The sequence below is a fragment of the Anabrus simplex genome, chromosome 3 (assembly GCF_040414725.1).
Source record: "Anabrus simplex isolate iqAnaSimp1 chromosome 3, ASM4041472v1, whole genome shotgun sequence".
Classification (NCBI taxonomy): Eukaryota; Metazoa; Arthropoda; class Insecta; order Orthoptera; family Tettigoniidae; genus Anabrus; species Anabrus simplex.
The window spans coordinates 246,447,940-246,466,517 of NC_090267.1; the positions used below are offsets into that span (position 1 = coordinate 246,447,940).

The 18,578-nt window shown below is 42.2% G+C and overlaps 1 protein-coding gene across 3 annotated transcripts in view; it reads right to left on the minus strand.

The window, feature by feature from the left end:
- The window catches only part of FucTA (glycoprotein 3-alpha-L-fucosyltransferase A), a 441,455-nt gene that overhangs the window by 308,319 nt on the left and 114,558 nt on the right, over positions 1-18,578 (minus strand). The window contains exon 1 of one of the 3 annotated variants that reach the window (XM_067142954.2): positions 10,872-10,894. The exons of the other annotated variants lie outside the window; for them this stretch is intronic. The gene's annotated coding sequence lies outside the window, so the exon portion shown is untranslated. Of the gene's footprint in view, positions 1-10,871; positions 10,895-18,578 lie in introns of those variants that run through there. 3 annotated transcript variants of the gene reach the window in all.

Sequence of the window (18,578 nt, forward strand, 5' to 3'; positions counted from 1 at the left end):
AGTGTGGTTCGAACCCACTATCACCCGGATGCAAGCTCATAGCTGCTCGCCCCTAACCGCACGGTCAAATTGACCTGGAAGTGAAAATGGGAAACGAAAGAAAACCCACGCGTCTCCCGAATGCAGAGCTTGGCTCCGTAGCCGTAGAACGTTATCACGCGCGGCTACTCCGCTCGGTAAATTCCATTCCTGTATTATTATTCTTATTTTTTCTTAATCTGTTTACCCTCTAGGGTTGATTTTCCCTCGGACTCAGCGAGGGATCCCACCTCTACCGCTTCAAGAGCAGTGTCCTGGAGCGTGAAATCTTGGGTCTGGGGACACTACTGGGAAGGAGGACCAGTACCTCGCCCAGGCGGCCTCACCTGCCATCGTGAACAGGGGCCATGTGCGGGAAAGGGACAGAGAGGGAAGAGGAAGGAAGCTGCTGTGGCCTTAAGTTAGATACCATTCCGGCATTAGCCTGGAGGAGAAGTTGGAAACCACGGAAAACCACTACACCCCAGAGGATTGCTGAGGTGGGAATCGAACCCACCTCTACTCAGTTGACCTCCCGACGCTGAGTTTACCTAGTTACAACCCTCGTACCACTTTTCAAATTTCGTGGCAGAGTCGGGAATCGAACCAGGGCGGGTTTCCGAATATAACAATCTAAAGACCGATGTTTGGGTTTTCCCTCTTAGAACCAGAGCGTTGATCATCGCGTCACGAATAAAGGAATTACTTCGGGCCTGGACGCTTAAATGACGCCTAGGCTTGTATATGTGAAAGTAAACGACTCAGCAGACAGAGATTTTCTCATCCCACTTGTTACTGTACATGCATGACTAGATGTGCCATCAACCACCCAAATATGACAAAACTATGACGCATTAGCAAAAATGCTAAAAAGATGACCTAATATCAAAGTAGACCGAAATAAGTATTAATATGGCATATCGATGGTCTAGATTGAATACCTCCTATCTCATGAAGTTATTCCTATCCATTATTTCCCTTAAGACTGGTTACGCCTCCCAACCACACATGGATATGCAGTCCATCAGAACAATGTTCGTTGTGTTCTTTCTTCCTATGCCGATGTGTGAAGGAAACTGAACCTTACCGTACCGTACTATAGGAAAGTATGTTTGCGTGACGTATTTACTAACTCCTAGAGTATAATTTTTTTTAAGGTTCATTTTCCTTTACTCGTAAGCATAGGAAAATAAACCCAACGAACATTGTTCTGATGGACTGCATATCGAAATGTGGCTGGAAGGCGTGACCAGTCTTAAGGAAAATAATGGATAGGAAGAACTTCGTGAGATACGTGGTATTCATTCTAGGCCATCGATATATAAACCGTTTACTTGCGACGAGAATTATCAGATTTGCATGAGAATCCAGTCAGGCTTGCAAATAATGCAGGGAACAGAGTATGACATTTCTTAAACGTCAGAACCTAAATTTTCTTCATAGCTCAGTGGCACCGCGCTGGCCTTTCACTGCTGGGTTTCGTGGTTCCAATCCCGGTCACTCCATGTGGGATTTGTGCTGGATAAAGCGGAGGTAGGACAGGTTTTTCTCCGGGTACTTCGGTTTTTCCTGTTATCTTACATTCCAGCAACACTCTCCACTATCATTTCATTTCATCTGCCGGTCATTAATCATTGTTTGAAAGCTGTGTGACAGGCTTCAGCAGCCGGCACAATTTCGACTCTCGCCGTTAAATTCATTTATTCCATTCCTAACCTTGTCGAATGACTGAAAACAGGTTGTGGATTTTCATTCTCGTCAACAATAACATTACACTGAATGACTATTTTTTAGTGTAATCTATCCCTACCATTCAGCTCCATCTGATTAAATTACTGCGCGAGTTACACAATCTAACTCGTCAACGAAGGATACACAACAGCTAGTAATAAAATATAATACCTCCGTTGTATCATCTGATATTTTGCGCTATTGTCCTTGTTTTATAAGTTTGTATAAGATTTTTCTCAATGAAAGGCCATTTCAATCATTGGCGACACGGCAGATAACATCACATTTAAACTGATCATAAAATCAATTTGCTATTTGCAGAATGTCACAAACTTTGTGTTCATTATCTGAATAGCGGTTTTATGCATTGTTAATAGTTTCTTTTATAGGATGACCATCAGCATCAAGTTTAATAGCATGCTACATCCGTGTCCAATGGCAGTTTATTATAACGGCGTGTAGCGTCCGACGAAGCCTGGTGCAGGGAGGTCTTTCGAGGTAACGCCATATAGAAGACATACGTGTCTGTGAGGACTGGGCCCTTTCTAAGATGAATTCTAATACTGAAGATAGCACAAACCCCCAGCCCCCGAGCACAGGAATTAACAAATGAAGGTTTAAATCCACAACACAGACGGGAATCGGCCAAAGGCCAGCATATTAAACATTTAGCCATAGAAGCGGTGTCCGGCTCCATGGCCAAATGGTTAGCGTGCTGGTCTTTTGTCACATCGGTCCCGGGTTCGATTCCCGGCAGGGTCGGAAATTTTAACCATCATTGGTTATTTTCGCTGGCACGGGGGCTGGGTGTAGGCTATGTGTCGTCTTCATCATCATTTCATCTTCATCGCGACGCGCAGGTCGCCTACGGGAGTCAAATCAAAAGACCTGCACTTAGCGAGCTGAACATGTCCTCGGACATCCCGGCACTAAAAGCCATACACCAATTCATTTCATAGAAGCGGTCAATCCCTTGTCCTCCTCCCGAGGTGGTGCAGCTATTTTCATGCCCACACACAATGGAGATGAGTTGCGTCTACCATTTTAATCAAATACCAGCCCTACTGCCATTCCTAAATCTCTGGCAGTCCCGAAAATCAAACCCGGACCATCGAAGACGGCACCTAATTACGATAACCGTTACGCTACAGTGACGGTCATTTTATTATTGCATATTTAGAATATCATATAGTTTTGATAAGTATTAATTGTCTCCATAACACACTTCCTTCCAAAGGAACTCATCCCTTATAATCAGCTATTTGACGGTCGTGTGAAGTCTGCTTAGCCGAGACAGCAAAGTCGTGTTCGGTTTACCTGGAAGAAAGTAGGTTCTATTCCTGTTCAGAATGTCAAAAATTTCTATAAACATTTTTCACTTTTCGATAAGGATATGGTCCTGGGGTTCACTCCGACGACAACAGAACTGAGATACAGGTTAAAATTCCTGACGTTAAGGTCGGCCGAGGTTTGGACTTAAATTTCGGTAAATAATAAGACGTCGTGATACATAATGTAAAATTAAATGAATATTCCACGTTCCTCAAGTAAAGTTTGCTAAAATGCGTATAAATGGCGGAAAACATCAATGGTAGAAAGATACCGAAGGCCATGGAATGTGTTGAATTAATCGGAATAAGCTGAGTTTATATGTGATGGCCATACCTTGCTCATCTAGTCTGGTACGATTCGGTGATCGAGACTGACGACGAAATTATCGATTAATAACCTAAAATACGATGCAGTAAATTGTTAAACGAGTTCATTTGCCGACACACTACGCATTATGTATCATGTGTTTTAATTGTCAAGAACATATGGGAGCCGGAAGTATGGAAAAATCATAAAAAAAAGCAAACCGTCTGTAGTTATTAGAATGGTAATGTGGAATTTGTTTCCTGATGAGGGTGAATCTCAATCTTGTTATGTCTTGGAAGGATTAGAGCTATTATATACGCAGAGAAAGATTGTAAACATAACGCGGTATTGGCATATCATAGAGAAATAACCTATTGTAAAACAAAATATATATTTTGTTCTGTCAGAACGTTAAGGCAAGTGTGGTGCTCGAACTTTGTAATTGTACTAATGCATGTAACCCTGTTCTAATAGGTATTTTAAGTTTCGGGTGACATGGAACCAATGAATATTGGATGTAATTATGAAATGACAGCAAATTCCAAAATGAGCGATTAAGCAATAGAGGGACCTCAAAGGATCTGATGAGAAATATGATGGATTCCAATGGCTAAAGTTAAGAACTGGAAGACGAGAGGTGTCATCATCATGGGACTCGACCAAGGATGAGTACTTAAATATTGTCTCTCTATTCCGCAATGTAGTTGCTTTCTTTTAAATGTAGAGTAGCATATTACTTTATGTCGATTTATGACATGTAATTTTACAACTTGAAGGCGACCGTTTTCTTTCATTAATCATTGCTTTGCTTCGAACAAGATCGTTGTGTCTGGTGTGGTAGTTCAGTCTATGTCGTGATATAATGTACGATAGGTCGTGTGAATTCTTAACGATCTCTGGCAGGGTTACACGGGTTGATTTAGGCATCGATGGTGCTTGTGTCGTAATAGTATCATTGTGAAGGTTGTTAATTTAATTTGTGGCTCGAAATACTTCAGAAGAACTTAATAATCATGATGTGCGCAATTTTTAATGCCATCAGAGATCATGTACTTGTACAAGATACAGTGTTCGGGAATGCAATCGCGATGTTATCGCGGTAATATTGTGCTAATACGGCGATAAGATTAGTGGTCTTCAACGTGAAATGCCTGAATAGGTTGTTTAAAAGTAATGTGAATTCGCTGTGCATGACGTTTGAGTGATGTGATGAAGTGTTCAATATAATAGGGTCTTTGAAATATGTAAATGGTTAATGTAATGTGAATTGTTATAGATGTGTCATTGAGATTGCATATTCTTAGGATGATGATAGGAATTGAGTCGGTCATGCGTGTGAATTTTAATATTGTCATGATGAATGATATTTGTTGGGGAATGAAGCCGTGTTTGGAATGATATTCTTAGGATTTCGTTTCGAGAACACTGATAGCATGGTCGTCAAATTTTGTTTCAATTAAATACAAGGTAGACAAGAGCGCACGGTATTAATGGAAACATTTAGGATCTTCACGAAATAAATAATGTTGTATGATATCGGATCACGTTAAAAGGATATGATCTTCGACGGTGAGTAAGTCAATTCTTTCTGCTAGTCGTATATTTCTGTAGATCATTTGAATTGGTGCCTAGAGCTGAAGTAGTTTCCCAGGCTGAACTTCGCAGAGGACTCCAGGGAGGCAGAATCAACGTAGTTAGAAAAAATCATTGTAGTTGTTGCAATATTTCTTTGATGTCCATTATCTAGGTGCAGATGTTGGTGAATGTCCAGGAGGGATCGAGCTTATTTTCCACTTGTACCATGTTGATGAATGATGTATTATGGTGTAATCCATATCATTCGAACATTTTCTTGCATGTGCGATGATTATGAACAGACGGTAACTTACCGGTGTTTTCAAGTTGTCAAGTAGATTTTTCTCAACAGTCAATGCAATGATTTGAATAAGGAATAACGGAATGTTGAGACATATGTGAGTAGGGATAGTTCTGCGATACGGATGATTTAGCAATTCCCAGTCACCTGTTTTAGGATGTGTGATGGACGATAAAAATGTTATCCACTTTATGCCTTCAGCACTGAGACATTTGTCTCTTTTATTTTCGATCTTAATTGATGATATTACCAATGTACGTTAACAAGAGTGGAAAGTTAGGTATTTTATTTTCCCTAATTAACGTAATGTTCAATTTTTCCTATGTCCGTTTGTGTTGCTTTCAATTTATTTACTAGGTAACTGTCACTTAAAATTTATTTTCTTAGTCATTAAACGGAAAATCCTTCCATAAAAGAAATATTTTCAGCGTTCTTATTTGTCGTAGTATAAGGAATGCTAGGATAATTACCTAATTTAGGATAGTAAGTGACAATCATTTCTTCATATCAACTGTGCCAATATTTTAAATATTTTGACATCCAACTGTGGGATAATTACCTAACTTAGGATAGTAAGCGATAGTCATTTCTTCACGTTAACTGTACCAATATCAGTCCATCGTAAGACCTGTGACCCAACTCGTCGAACTTGCACGTCCCTAGAGTGGAGACACATGGATCACCGCGTGATTCCTGCCGAGGCGTAACCCAACTTTAAGAACCCTGAATTGAGATGTACGTGAAAGGTCACAATATAACAGTCTACAATAATAATAATAATAATAATAATAATAATAATAATAATAATAATAATAATAATAATAATAATAATAATAATAATAATAATAATCATCATCATCATCATCATCATCATCATCATCATCATCTTACCTGGAGGACCCGGGTTCGACTCCCACCCAGGTCAGATTTTTAAACCTAAACCTGAGGGCTGGTTCGAGGTCCATTCAGCCAACGTGATTACAATTGACGAACTATCTGACGATGCGATAGCAGGCTGGTCTAGAACGCCAAGAATAACGGCCGAGGAGATTCGTCGAGCTGACCACGCATCAGCTCATACTGTTATTTGCAGGACTTCAGGCTGAGCAGCGGTCGCTTGATAGGCCAAAGGCCTTTCGGGTCCGGTAGGACCAGATTATTTTTAAAATAATAGTAACTAGCCGGATTGAAATGCTTAGACGTTGAAGCAGTGGCTGGCCTCCTGAGCGCCAGTAGATGGATTCGTTCCCAGGTCACTCCAATGGTACTTAAACGTGCTCAAATACGCCAACCCCATGTCGGCAGATTTACTAGCAAGTAAAAAAATCTCCTGTGGAACAACAATCCAGTACCTTGGCGTCTCAGAAAACTGTCAAAGCGGTTAATGGCACGTAAGAACAATTATACAATGGAGTAACCAGTTTGTGAGGGTTAGGTTTTATATAATTGTTAGAGTAATGCCGTATAGAGGAGTTGAGTGGTAACAGAAAAAAACAGCAAACTTCAGTCAACACAGTTACTGTTGGTTAGTTTCATGGCCTTAGGACGTTTTAAATCGTAACATTCAGTTTTCTTTCATCTCAGCGATAATCTTCTTTCACCACTTTGTAGTACCTTCCTGGTGGGATCGCGGACGCAAACTGCCTAGCATATATGAATTTTGCATTTTACGACCGGGTGCCCTTCCTGACTCTAATTTTATTTGGAGGGATGTACTGCGTGTTTCTGAGGTGGTTGCTAGTGTGTATATGGAGATGTGTATATTGAGACAAACATAAATACCCAGTGCCCGCGCCAGAGGAATGAATTAGACGCTTCTAACGTACCGGTCGGTAATCGGACCCGGGACCTTATGAATCAAAGGCTGCGTCGCTGGCTATTCAGCGAAGAAACCAGACGTATTTTAAGTGAATAATGATAATGACAGAGAATAAGGTGGGGTGTGGTAGCGTAGTGACATCGTCATGAACTTCGACCCAGACAGCCAGAAACCGGGCCAAAGCATGTGGGACTTCTGAAATGTAAAGCCGTGTGTCTGTGGTTGAAATTTCATACAAAATTGATATCCCCATGGCTATGATACGATATCAAGTCACTTGTATGCTTTTTTATTTTTATACAGACATTAAGGTAGCGTTATACTGTATGCAGGGCGAGTCTCTCGTCTACGATGATATGGAGGACTGTAAGAAAAATTGGTCCATTACAGTACAACGGTTTGTTATTTACAGTATACAAAAAAAAATGAAATGGCTTATGGCTTTTAGTGCCGGGAGTGTCCGAGGACAAGTTCGATTCGCTAAATGCAGGTCTTTTGATTTGACACCCGTAGTCGACCTGCGCGTCGTGATGACGATGAAATTATGATGAAGACGACAAATACACCCAGCTCCCATGCCAGCGAAATTAACTAATGATGGTTAAAATTCCCGACGCGGGACCCGAAATCGAGCCCGGGACCCCAGTGCCCAAAGGCCAGCACGCCAACCATTTAGCCATGGAGCCGGACAGTATATCAAAATTGGAGGACAACGCACATGGTTCTGCGTTGCCTCAAGCAATTAAAACAGGTTGACCACTGTGAATTCTATCGCTACATTGCTTCTCCTCCGACCCACTGAAGACCTTATTAGCGCACTAAATAACAGTTTGCCCGCAGACTGAAGTACGGAAAAGTCTCGTACACACCCACTACTCACACTTAAACTTGAACTACGTACGTTACGTTATGAGTGTCACTAAAGACTGACAGTTGCTCCCACAGAGTTAGTAAATAATACACTAGAGGTAGCAGCGGCGCCACCATCTGTGAGAAAATCACAGCTGTTTGGCAAAAAGCTAACTCCGCTGTACTTATCAATGTAAATAGGGAACTTTAAACACTGAGTGGATATGCTTTAAAATTATTACATGTAAATATTCTCAGATACTACAGTATACTTACGATGCTTCTCTCCAGTAAAAAGGAAAGCTCAAAAAGCATAAATACAAGATAAATGTGTGATAAAAGAGGACGGTGATCAGGTGCAGTTATGTAACACAAAATAAATTTACCGTTCATATTAAGTCTTCTAACAAAATACGTTTAGAAGGAGGGCACGTACATTTCGCTACCTTTTGTGTAAATGACCAGGACATCGTTATAATTCTGCCCAACGACCAAAAGTGTCTTCTCTCGCACGAAGCGAATAGGCAAGTTTTTAGGCCTGAAAGCTTTGGCGAGATTTTGGGCTAAAGTAGACTAAATATTATCATCGCCGGTTTAGACGCTGGCTTTCTGAGCCCATGTTTGGAGGTTCGAGCCTGGATCAGTCCGGTGATAATTGAAGGTGCTCAAATATATCAGCCTCTTGTGGATAGATTTACCGGCACATGAAAGAACTCCCATGGGAAAGAATTCCGACACATCGACGTCTCCGTAAATCGTGTAAATAGTTAGTGGGATGTAAAACAATTCTTCTTATATGCCTTTGCTGTAGTGTTTACTGTACACTATGTCTTCTGGTATGGGCTAGAATAAATTTGTTACTTTCATTGACCTGTCTCACTCTCATCCTTGGCTTTGACAGTATGAAGGTGACCGAAGTATGAGCGATGCTAGTAATACCATTCCGTATGCAGTCAATCCCTGTTATGAATAGTGTTAAAATATCACTCATAGGGTCGGTTGGTGCATGCATTTCAGTGGGCTTGGCAAACTGATATGTATGAGCAACTTCTGGCTCAGTGAGGAAAGCAACGGGAAACTACCTCGCTCCTAATTTCCCTAGTAAGCCTCTTCAGTGACTTCTAGGCTATCTATGACAGCTGTTGGCAGAACTGTGGGGGATCAAACCAGCCTTCGGGCTGAACACCCAACATACATATTATTATTATTATTATTATTATTATTATTATTATTATTATTATTATTATTATCTATGTTTCCTAAACGTGATTATAAGTGTAAATATGATACTCGGGTGAGGTTTCAGCCTATTATGGAGATTTTATTTAGCTTTGCTTGAAATGTATGATTTGCTTTAAGATTTTAACTTGTAAAAGGATTTCCGTTAATCGAAAGGGAGAGTGGTGAATTATGTGACTGAAGAGAACTGAAAAAATACTGACAATATTTTTTACAATTTGCTTTACATCGCACAGATAAGCCTTATGGCGACGATGGAATAGGAAAGGACTAGGAGTGGGAAGGAAGCGCTCATGGGCTTAATTAAGGTATAGCCCCAGCATTTTCCTGGTGTGAAAATGGGAAACCACGGAAAACCATCTTCAGGGCAGCCGACAGTGGGGTTCGAACCCACTATCTCCCGATTACTGGATACTGGCCGCACTTACGCGACTACAGCTATCGAGCTCGGTGGTCAATAATTTATTATGCTTGTATATAGTCCTATATGACATTCAAAGGAATAATATTGACGAAAGTAAAAGACTCAGATGTTCACTCGGTGTTGCACATCTAGTCTCTAAATTGTAAAATATGGTAAGGTATGAATGGGGACTGCTACACATATTGTACGAAAGGAAAGCAACCAACTGTAACCTATGTACCGAAAATATATAATACTATAAATACACACACAAAGTGGAAAACGGAGCACAATTCCAGGCTATCATGCACATATTTACTTTTTTTTTCTTTTCTGTATGAATTTGCTTTACGTCGCACTGACACAGATAGGTCTTCCGGCGACTAAGGGACAGGAAAGAGCTAGGAGTGGGAAGGAAACAACTGTGGCCTTAATTAAGGTACAGCCTCAGCATTTGCCTGGTCAAAAATTTGGAAACAAGCTTCAGGGCTGCCGACAGTGGGGTTCAAACCCACTATTTCGTGAATGCGAGCTGACAGCCTGCAGCCACTCGCTCGGAATCATGCACATGCCATTCAGTGAAAGGAAAATGTCATCCCTTATATTTCCTAAGGTAAGATCCAAAGAATCTCATTCACGCCGACAGGGGAATCAGTCGCGAAGTCAGCCCAAGTAGGTCAATTCACATGACAATAAGTGTCACGCGAAATATTATGTTATACGCGCGGAAATGAATTTCAAGGAAACATACCTGTGAAATGATACGCCATTGCCCTTTATCAACCTCTCTATGCAGCCATAAGCTGCACAGGAGACTGGCATTTTCCTTCAGAGAAGAATATATTAAATTTATCGGGAAGTTCCAGTAGTGACAGTGCCAAACAATCCAGCTTTTGCCAAACAGAGCGCTCGCACAACTTCACACACGACTGCAGCGCCAATGCTATCTCTAGTGTATTATTTACTAACTGTATGGTTGCTCCAGCGTCATCAGATGCAGGTCTGTAAGCGCAATCACTGTCATAGTAGCGTACACTTGTACAAAAACTAGACTGTACGTCTTGACTTTGTTATCATCCTTACCACGGTCACGAATCACCTTGTTGCTTTTTTCCCCCATTCCACTCACTCTGTAGATATCGCAGGGGTAAGACTTGTAAACCTCAGCATCAGTTTCACTAGTTAGTCGATCTCTTTATTGTTTAAAAGTACTTTTACGTTAACAGTGTATGAACGTAGGAGCCGATGGCTCATTGTAGACACAGTAAATACGACGAAAGATGTAATTAATTACCTACCTACTCTATCCACATGGTCACACCACCATCTAAAACAAGTATCTGAAACTGAATGATTCACTGAAGATAGCTTTGTCCAAATACAACACCCCACCACTTAATCCTGAAATAAGTTGGAATGTTGTGCCGTGGAACGTGCTTGCGTGACCTTCTCATCCTCATACGAGTTATGAGGAAGAATTATCTTTTATGTTGACCGCAGATTGCACATTAAACGTGATAACAACAACAATTATCTTTGATTTACTGTATGCTATAACCTGCAGAACACAAGTGTACAGTCATATTCATAGCCCATAATATTTCTAATCTAGTCTACTCATTCAGTAGGTATGGACGGGTATACTCGAAATATCCTACCGAGCGATTTAGCTGAATATTACGGGTAAGCTTGCGTTCGAGAGAAGGTGAAGGTGGGTTCGAATCCCACCATCAATAGCGTCAATGTTCCATTCTTTTTATTCTGGAGCTAACCACTCTATGCTAATTACAAGGGCAGGCCACAGCCGTAGGGTTACCGATTTCGTTCGAACTTATGGAAGTTGATTAATCATCATCATCATCATCATCATCTGTTTACCCTCCAGGTTCGGTTTTTCCCTCGGACTTAGCGAGGGATCCCACCTCTACCGCCTCAAGGGCAGTGTCCTGGAGCTTCAGACTCTTGGTCGGGGATACAACTGGGGAGTATGACCAGTACCTCGCCCAGGCGGCCTCACCTGCTATGCTGAACAGGGGCCTTGTGGAGGAATGGGGCGATTGGATGGGACAGGCAAGGAAGAGGGAAGGAAGCGGCCGTGGCCTTAAGTTAGGTACAATCCCGGCATTTGCCTGGAGGAGAAGTGGGAAACCACGGAAAACCACTTCCAGGATGGCTGAGGAGGGAATCGAACCCACCTCTACTCAGTTGACCTCCCGAGGCTGAGTGGACCCCGTTCCAGCCCTCGTACCACTTTTCAAATTTCGTGGCAGAGCCGGGAATCGAACTCGGACCTCCGGGGGTGGCAGCTAATCACGCTAACCACTACACCACAGAGGCGGACGGAAGTTGATTAATACGTAAAAAAATAAACAGATACGTCTCCGAAGTTTGTGATATTGTTGCAGATAAAACGAAGAAACTGTCTGTTAATTTTATCAGTCTGCATTCATAGTAACAATTTGCGTATGAGTCACTGTAGCACCGCTAAACGCCCACCACTTCCACACGTATATGTTGGGTTCGAGGCAAGCCAGTGCCTTCATTTTTACTTTTTCTTTCCTTCTCCCTTCTTCCTTTTCCATTATCTGATTCTTTTCATTGTTCACGTGGACTAGGAAATGGGCAGATTAAATGTAGGCATCATCATAAACTCCTTTACTATCGTCATGGATTACCACACGTGGCGTCCAGCTCCATGGCTAAATGGTTAGCGTGCTGGACTTTGGTCACAGGGGACCCGAGTTCGATTCCCGGCAGGGTCGGGAATTTTAACCATCATTGGTTAATTTCGCTGGCACTGGGGCTGGGTGTATGTGTCGTCTTCATCATCATATCATCCTCATCATGACCCGCAGGTCATCTGCGGGAGTCAAATCAAAGGACCTGCACCTGGCTGGCGAGTTGAACATGTCTCCCGCCACTAAAAGCCATACGCCATCTCATCTCACCACACGTGCCCTGACTAATCTTCGCTCTTCCTCTTACTCTTATAAGCACTGCTGCAGTTATATCAGAGAGAGGAAAACAACTTACATTTTAGGACAAAAATCAACTAAAAGAAAGACTCATGCTATGAACTGTTAATGTTAATTGTATACCAAGGTCGATAGCTACAGTCGCTTAAGTGCTGCCAGTATCCAGTATTCGGGATATAGTGGGTTCGAAACCCATTGTCGGCAGCCCTGAAGATCGTTTCCCGTGGTTTCCCATTTTTCACACCAGGAAAATGCTGGAGCTGTACCTTAATTAAAGCCACGACCACTTCCTTCCCACTCCTAGCCCATTCCTGTCCCATCGTCGCCATAAGACCTATCTGTGTCGGTGTGGCATAAAGCAACTTGTGAAAAAAAAGTTAATTGTATAAGTTTGCCGTTTCTTCTTTGGCAATATCATGAATCACTTTCATTCACAGATAAAAGTTCCCACTGGGAAGTTAGGGACTCTAACTAGTAGACCAGTGATAATACAGATACACGCACATTGACAACAAGAATGGTAAGGTAAGGGTGAATTCTGACCGAAGACAGGTCCGAACCTCCACAGAGGTGTGCCTGAGCCGGAGTTTACGTACGGTAGCGTGGCCAGTTCCTTTCCGCTCCTCCATTCGCTTACACCCCTCCCCACCACCAACAGTGCGTGGCAACCCATCCAAATCTTAACCACGCCCAATGTTCCTTAACTTCGGAGATCTCACGGGATCCAGTGTTTCAACACGGCTACGGCCTTTGGCACAAGTATGTAGGGTGTTAAATTTAAAGGCCCATCTTCTCGTCAAAATAGGACCTCCGTGGCTCAGGCGTCAGCGCACCGACCTCTCACCGCTGGATACCGTGGTTCAAATTCCGGTCACTCCATGTGAGATTTGTGCTGGACAAAGCAGAGGCTGGGCAGGTTTTTTTCGGGTACTCCGATTTTCCATGCCATTTTTCATTCCAGCAACACTCACCATTAATATTTCATTTCATCCATCAGTCATTTATCATTGGCCCAGAGGAGTGCGACAGAATCCGGCAGCAGGCAAGTTTCCTATCCTCGTCGCTAGATGAGGACATCATTCATTCCATTCCTGATCCGGTCGAATGTCTGGAAACAGGCTGTAGATTTTCATTTTTCATTTTCTCGTTAAAGTAGAGCCAATGGTACTGTACCAACCCTCGGATACGTAGAACAACCTCCCAAAGTTTCAATAATAATAATAATAATAATAATAATAATAATAATAATAATAATAATAATAATAATAATAATAATAATAATAATAATAATAATAATTATAATAATAATAATAATAATAATAATAATAATAATAATAATAATAATTTGTTTTTACGTCCCACTAACTATATTCTTGACGGTCTTTAGAGACGCCCAAGTGCCGAAATCTTGTCACGCAGGAGTTCTTTTACGTGCCAGTAAATTTTCCGACACGAAGCTGTCGTATTTGAGCACCTTCAAATACCACCGAACTGAGCCAGGATCGAACCTGCCAAGTTGGGGTGAGAAGGCCAGCGCCTCAACCGTCTAAGGCACTCAGTCCGGCCTCAAAGTTTAATAATTAATAATTTAATGCTACTTGCTTTACGTTCCACCAACTATTTTTTCGGTTTCCGGAGACGCCGAGGTGCCGGAATGTCTTTCCGCAAGAGTTCTTTTACGTGCCAATGAATCTACCTACACGAGGCAGACGTATTTGAGCACCTTCAAATACCAGTGAACTGAGCCAGGATCGAACCTGCCAAATTGGGTTCAGAAAGCCAGGGACTCGACCATCTGAGCCACTCAACCCGGCAAACTATTTAAAAACGAAACCGATCATTCATGTGGTGTAGTCATGGAGTGGATGGTGTTCCATCCCCAAAAACACCTGCAGGATGTGGCAGGTAGCTAATACACCTATGACTGCTTTTTGGAGTTCTGTATAACTGAGAAGATACAGATTGAGAATTTTGGGCTGTTATGCAATGCTCTTGTAATAATATCATTGCATGCTATGACTGTTGGCACACTGATAATTTCCTTGGCTCACCACTTCGCTTAATTTTCTCCGACAAATCAGTGTATTTGGATATTTTCCCCACTTGCAGGTTGTGTAAATTAGGGCAAGCAATATATTTTGTTTTTTACAATTTGCTTTACTTCGCACCGGTACAGATAGGTCTCATGGCCGCGATGGGATAGGAAAGGGCTAGGAGTGGGAAGGTAGCGGCCGTGGCCTTAATTAAGGTCCAGCCCCAGCATTTGCCTGGTGTGAAAATGGGAAATCACATGCAATATCTATGATGTAGCAGGTCTCTTGGTCTTATCAAGTTGCACGATTTCTGGTCTTTTACATGATATTATTATTATTATTATTATTATTATTATTATTATTATTATTATTATTATTATTATTATTATTATTATTGATGATGATGATGATTCTTGTTGCTTAAAGGGGCCTAACATTTAGATCATCAGCCCCTAATGGTACGAAGTGTAATGACAATTTAAAAGTTCAAAATCATCCACTGACCAGAATAAAAAATGTGATGAAGAATGAATGAATGGATGGATATGAATTTAAATCAATCAGTGGATCCGACCCAGAAACCATCATAAACAATAGTATTACTGACCAAGGGACTGCTTCTAAAGCACAATCCTGAATCGAGGATGCTTGTTGTCTAAAGGGTTCAAAAATCCCTTTAACGGCCCCTCATAATGGTACTTATCGCTACTAAAGTAGAACCATGGTATTTGACATGTTGTTGTACTAATCAAAAGTAGCGAAGACTCACGGAGTTCCACATATTATGGTACTACTCACAACTATTGTACGTCGCACAGGTAAAGCAGACCTATGGTGTTTCTCACATAATGGCGTCACTCAGAGGCAACGCAAACCCATGCATGGTGTTCCTCACCTAGGTGTACTAATCACGGGCGCCGGTATTCCCGTGGTGTTCCTCATATCTGTCTGTCTGTTAGGTCATCAGCCCAGAGGCTGGTTGGATCCTCAAATAGCATCACCAAAGGCTATGCAGTTATAGGGAAACCACAAAAACCAATGGCAGTACCAAAATGAGGCATACTAGGCAAGATGAGGAGTGAGGTAGTTTGCCATTGCTTTCCTCACTGGGCCAGACAGTATTATTGTAGCACAACTAACCCTATGAGCAACACTTTTTATGACACTCAGACACACTGTTTGTGCTCGGAATGTCATTAATCAGCACCACCCATACCCCAGCAGCTTCCATATTGTCACAGCCATGGATGAGACTGGGACTTGAGTGGAAGCTACACTTTGCTCTGGCCTGTGCGAAGAGATGGATGCAAAAGTACTGTATCCATCAAGAAATGACAGCAGGCAGGTTCCTCATATAGTGGGTACTAATCACAGGCAACGCAGACCCACGGTGTCGCTCATATAGAGGTACTAATCACAGGCAAGGCGCAGACCCACGGTGTCGCTCATATAGAGGTACTGATCACAGGCAACGCGCAGACCCGTGGTGTTTCTCACAATGGTACTAATCACGGTTACCGGAAACCCACAGTGAACCACTCCCTGTGCTACTAATCACAAATCTATTGCGTACTTAACATAGTGGTACTACTCATAAGTAAAGGCGACCGATGGTGTTCCCCGCGTGATGATACTAATCACAAGTACGGTAGTTTCATGCTTCTAATACAATCATCCCTTGGTCGCCCCTTTTAGTCGCCTCCTACGACAGACAGAGGATACGGTGGGTGTATTCTCCCTATGCGTCTCCCACCCACACGGGTATTATTTATTATTATTATTATTATTATTATTATTATTATTATTATTATTATTATTATTATTATTATTATTATTATTATTACATGACTACTACACAGCATTAAGCCGAACATTGATCAGGTTAATTTATGGTTAACCGAGCAAGTGGTCGTACGATTAGGATCGCACGGCTGTGAGCTCGCAATCGGGAGATAGTGAGTTCGAACCCACTGTTGGCAGTCTTGAATACGGTTTTCCGTGGTTTCCCATTTAAGGAACAGGCAAATGCTGGAGCTGTACCTTAATTAAGGCCATGTCCGCTTCCTTTCCACTCCTTGTCCTTTCCTATCGCATCGTCGCCATAACACCTATCTATGATGGTGCGACGTAAAGCAAATTGAAAAAAAATATGGTTGGGCAATATAAATATAAATAACTGCCTCGTGTGAAAATGAGAAACCACGGAAAACCGTATTCACTGTAGGTTGAATACTATTGGAAGATAAATGTTTCTGGACGGTACTAAATGTATTACGGTGTTGAAGTGTTCTTAATTTGTCTCCTTAAGTGGCCTGTTGCGTATGACTTCAACACATTAACTGGACTGTCAGCAATTAATTACTTCTGTCACGAAAGTGACAACTCCAAGCTCTCTGCGACTATAGCGACCAAGGTCATCTTCCGGTTCTCTTCACTCGGAGGTATTAAAACAGCACACGAATAAACGATGATATTATTTTGTAAAAAGCTTGGGAAATAACATTGGATTCTTCGTTCTTTTATAATGTTTATAACATGCAGTCGAAACGTTCCCTTTTTAAAATGCTTGGGCTAGACACAGGAAAGTAAACACAAAATTTAGTTTTTATTTTCACTCTGGCTTTATTTGAAAGCTGTGCAAGGTAGGTTCGATGTTAGTTGTATGGTGACCTCATCATGTGCAGACGACGTAGCGGAGTAAACTAAAGTTGTGTCCTATTCCTCGAGGTTATGCCACTCTTTTCACGGGCATCCCCAATGGAGATGAGCAGCTTGTTCCCTTTTCACAACGTACCAGCCCTCCTACCAGTCATTGAACTTTGGTAGTGGCGAAAATCGAACCCAGGTCTCCGAGGACAGGAGCTGAGCGAGGCGTGGTGGGTGGTATGCAATATTAATATGCGAGACTGATAAATGTGCTTTTATCGACTTGGACAAAAGTTTAGTATCCTCGCTTTGGTTTTAACACGTCTATTTTGATTATTACTTGCGGGGGAAGGGAAGAACTACAGGAGAATATTCGGCAAGCGAACATGTCACAGGTTGATATTCGTTAAGCGTCTGCAAGACTTGTTGAAAAGGTGTCAAGAGTGTTTGAGAGCTTAAGGATTACACTTGGAGCATTACATTGAGTTAAGGACTTCTTTAAAGCGGACATCTAATCTCCATAGCAGAATCTCCAAATATTTTTGCTCCTCCGGGTAGCTTCCATCATTACTTCACCACCTCGCCGATTTCAATTAAGCAAATAGGCTAACACCGAGTTGGAAGTCAGCCTCCCCGACACCATGTTTACTTGCATCATTAAGGATGTTGATCCCACCATATCTGAAGACGACATCTACAGCCACATCTGTTCCGCCGGCGTCCCAGTTCACGATGCCTACCAGCTGTTGGACGGCTCCAAATTATCACCATTATCGCAGATTCTCCGACATGAAGCGCCTCCTCGACAGCGGATTAACTATTCACCAACGCTACTACTTAGTAGAGCCAACTTCTCAATCTATAATAGATCAGCTCACCGCAGACACAACTACCCTGCCAGTCGCAACCACGCCTCTGCCCAGGACATCGCAACAGCAGTCATCGTCCCCCTTATTCACTCACCCCACAACTACCACTACCACCTCCACGACCACTAAGACATCACCTCATTCTCATTCCTGTGTTCCCGTCATTTATGTTACGACCTGCCATCCTTAACCCATAATGACCTCAACCCTCCCTATTTCTTCAACCCCCGTACAACCTTGTCCCCAGCAACTCCTTGACAACACCTTGAACTCGCCTACAGCAATGCCGCCATCACCACTAACATTTTCGCAAGACGACGCTGCAGCAGCCGCCGCAACATCCTCATCACCAACGCAGCCACCACCAACATTCCACGCTATGTCTAGCTGTGTAATCCGCGGCATAGAACCTACCATTTCTGGACGGGACATACTCCGAGAACTTCAAGCCACATGCGCCCGTCGTGCGTTCAGGTTTCGGA